Consider the following 3,438-nt stretch of genomic DNA (forward strand, 5'->3'; position numbering starts at 1 on the left):
TAGCCTCTCTGTAGATTTCATTTGTAAACCAGGCGTTATAACATCAGTGTCAAGAGCTGATGTGAGGGAGAGGAGCAGTTCGAGAGTAAATTGAGGAAATGAGGCACCATTGTTTGCCTGTTTCCGTTCAGGGCAAATGGGAGGAGAGCGCTTGCCACATAACTGGCCTCTTCTTTCTCAGCTTTATACATTGAGATTTTTTTTTTTTTTTTTTCTGGAGACAGGGTTTCTCTGTGTAGCTTTGGAGCCTATCCTGGCAGTCTCTCTGTAGACCAGGCTGGTCTCCAACTCACAGTGATCCTCCTGCCTCTGCCTCCCAAGTGCTGGGATTAAAGGTGTGCACCACCAACGCCCGACTATACATTGAGAATTAAGGGCCCTTTTAAATCAGCAAGCCAAACTCTGTTCTGTTTGGTTCCGCTCCAGTCTGCTCCTGGACCTCTGCAGTAATTGGGGAACAGCTCTAATTTCCCATCTTTCCTCATACAGAGCATTTTTGGACCATACTTTCTTTTCTTTTTAAAAATATATTTTTATTAATTCTTTGAGAATTTCATGCATGTATAAATACATTTTGATCACTTTTACCTCCCATTCCTTCCCTTAACTCTTTCAGGATCCAGCTCCCGTCCCTTACTCCTTCACAGGTTTGTGCTTCCCCCCTTTTTATTTTAACTCATTGAGTCCAGTTCGTATTACCCCTATACTCACGAGTATGGGGCTATCCCTTGGAGCATGGTGGACCTACCAGGAGCCACACCCTTAAAGAAAACTGAGCCGGCCTCCCAGAAACCATCATCATCAATAGGTCTTTAGCTGGGGATGGAGGCTTGTGAGCCCCTCCCCCATCCATGGTGTAATGTGTAATACCTTGTGCCGGTAACTACGGTAACTACGGCTGCTGTGAGTGCATGAGTTCAGCAGTCTTATGTCCGGAAGACCCTATTTTGTTCCAGTCCCCCATACTCCAACCTCTGGCACTTACAGTCTTTCCGCCCCCTCTTCCATGTCTTGGTCCACATTTTCTCTTCTCACACTTCTCATCACAAAGCTTATGTGTTTCATTGTAGGAAGCCTGGAGCTTTCAGGAATTCATGGCAAAGTGGCAGTCCCTCTCAGAAACATCATTAGCAGATTTGGTCCATTTCCTGCTGGACTCTCCCTGCTTTGCTCAAATCAAAATCACTATCATAGAGTATGTTCAGTTTTCCTCCCTGCTTCAGGGCTTCAATAGGTCCGACACTTTTGGTCTGGCACAATCTCTGTGTGGTGATGTTTCATATTTATTCCTTCATGTTTCTAATAAGTTCTTCCTGTTAGCACACTGTAATCGATCTAGACAGACCTATTTATTTATTTATTTATTTATTTATTTATTTATTTATAGGACAGGGTATCCCTGTGTATCCCTGACTTGCCTGGAACTGACTATGTAGACCAGGCTGACCTTAGACTCATAGAGATTTACTTGCCTCTGCCTCCTGAGTGCTGGAATTAAAGGCATGTATTACTATATCTGAGCCCTAGACAACATTTTTCACTGTTGGTAGTTATGTATTTACTTGTACGGTTATGTGCATATGTCTACCCTCATGATGGAACTGTAAGCTCCAGGAAAATAAAAACCATGCTGGCTTGCAACTGTGTGCTATGTACTAGCACAAGGATGATCACATAAATATGCTCTTAACATAATCTTTGAATGAGCAAATAAATACAAATATTGAAACATAATTAGAAATGTCTGATTTTCACTTGATGGCAGGGAGACAGATGAGGCCTTTCTCCCCACAGGATTTTGGAAAACTCCATGGATTTCTGAAGCCACCTGTTAAACTGGGAGCTGGAAATCAGGAGGTGGGTGTTATCCTTTTGCCCTGCTACTTAGTCCCTGTGATTGTCAGCAAGTCACTAACCTTCACCAAACCCTCTTTTCCTTACCTGTTGTCCTTTTCTCCCAGGGAATTGTACAACCAGATAAAATAATGCATGGAAAATTGCCACATGGCAAAAGGCATCAATATGTAGAGAACAGCTTTCCGAGCATATTGTGCTCAACTGATAGGTTACTTGCAAATTCTGTTCTCAAGATCATTTCCCACTTCAAAGAGTAATGAACATAAACACTATCAAGTATAAATGTTTTTTTTTTTTGGCAAAGTAGCTAGAGTTGGTGCAAAGTATGGAACGCTTCACGAATTTGCGTGTCATCCTTGCGCAGGGGCCATGCTAATCTCTGTATCGTTCCAATTTTAGTATATGTGCTGCCGAAGCGAGCACGAGTATAAATGTTTTAAGCAGGCAAATACACTTTATTTAATATAATGTATTGAATATAAATAAATAAAATAATTCTTTATTGATTCTTTGGGAATTTCATATCATGTACCTTAATCCCACTCGCCTCCCAGTCCCTCCATATCCACAACCCCCCCCCTCAGAAAACAACACCAAATTGATTGAAAACAAAACAATCAAAGAACCTGTCTTATTCCTCCATCCTTCCTGTCTCTCCGACACCTCTTTATTCATCCTAGGGCATTGGGAGCTGTGGTGTGTTACTCAGTATACCTGCATACCTTTTTTCCCCCCCATTTAGCCCCACACTCATATGCTGATTGCAATGAGCTATTGGTCTGATTCAAGGCTTCTGGCCTCTGGCCTCTGGCACACCATCATCACTGGACCCTCACTGAAACTCCTCTCTGATTTCCTGCTGTTGCCCCTGGTTATAGAGATCCTGTAGCTTTTGTTCCACAGGACCAGTCTGTGGTGATATTTTCTGTATGATCTAACAAATAAAGCTTTCTTGAATATTAGAGTGAAAGCTAGCCACACAGTCAGCCATACAGGCCAGGCAGTGGTGGCACACACCTTTAATTCCAACACTAGAGAGGAATATAAGGCTGGTGGAGACAGCAGTGTGGAGTATTCAGTCTGTAGTCACACTAAGGACAGGATCGCCCCTTTTGGTCTGAGCCTTGGTAGAGGTAAGAACTCTCTAGTGGTTAGCTGCTTTGCTTTTCTGATCTTCAGCTTGAGCCCCAATAATTTGTCTCTGGGTTTTTATTATTCTTGCTATACCAGTCCCTTCACACATTGCAGCAGATGGGGTAGACGTTAGGCAGAGCCAATCCAAGGCACAGAATGTGGGTCTGGGCGGTAGCTGAGCTGGTAAGTTGGGGCCACTGGGATGGAGCCAGCTCTCCTAGGCCCATGGTGAAGGGTAGGGTCATTTCTCTTGAGTGCAGGAGCCAGCTCTAATGTTGCAGTGTCCAGCAAGAGGGGAGGGCCAGATATCTCAGGCCCAGTGGTGAATGGGGCATGCTCAGCATGACCCTCAGATTTCAACATGCATGGTTCCTATTGATCCCTGTTGTAACATGGGCCATGGATTTCAACATACACTCTAGCTTCAGTAGAACCATGGACCCAGAC

The 3,438-nt window shown here is 43.8% G+C and overlaps 1 non-coding gene across 1 annotated transcript; it reads right to left on the reverse strand.

Annotated features, from left to right (window-relative positions):
• Positions 1 to 2,176: 2,176 nt before the first annotated feature.
• On the reverse strand, positions 2,177 to 2,280 carry LOC113832406. The gene has a single exon (XR_003479682.1). It is a non-coding gene; the product is annotated as a U6 spliceosomal RNA (small nuclear RNA).
• Positions 2,281 to 3,438: the final 1,158 nt, after the last annotated feature.

The sequence above is a fragment of the Cricetulus griseus genome (genome assembly GCF_003668045.3).
Source record: "Cricetulus griseus strain 17A/GY chromosome 1 unlocalized genomic scaffold, alternate assembly CriGri-PICRH-1.0 chr1_1, whole genome shotgun sequence".
Classification (NCBI taxonomy): Eukaryota; Metazoa; Chordata; class Mammalia; order Rodentia; family Cricetidae; genus Cricetulus; species Cricetulus griseus.